The following is a 469-nucleotide window of genomic DNA, read 5'->3' as shown; positions in this document are numbered from 1 at the left end:
AAGATATGTAAGCTATTATAGCCACAAAACAAGGTCAGCCATTTCAAGTTCTTCGATAAGTAATCTAATAAAAGAGGAAGAGTTAGACGAAACTTATATATATATATATATATATATATATATATATATATATATATATATATATATATATATATACACAAAACACCCATGTTCATAAAAGGATATTGATTTAAAATATGCCCGGGAAAAATACCAATTGTATTCAAATTCACAATCAAAACTACAGCAAGGGAAACACTGTTTCTTTGCGCGTGACTAGAATACTGAAACATGAATAATTGCTTTACGAGACAATAAATGCAGGCATTATTTACGTACATTACTATATTACTGCTGACATTAGTTTTAATATACACAGTTCGGCAAAATCACCCACATTGTTTAAAGTGATCGCATGAATTTTCGCAAAATGAAGTTAGGTGTGCACCCATTTCATGAACAAAAAAAA

This window comes from Palaemon carinicauda, chromosome 6 (assembly GCF_036898095.1).
Source record: "Palaemon carinicauda isolate YSFRI2023 chromosome 6, ASM3689809v2, whole genome shotgun sequence".
Taxonomy (NCBI): Eukaryota; Metazoa; Arthropoda; class Malacostraca; order Decapoda; family Palaemonidae; genus Palaemon; species Palaemon carinicauda.
The sequence above is the reverse complement of the archived record's forward strand: the minus strand, read 5'-3'. Positions refer to the sequence as shown.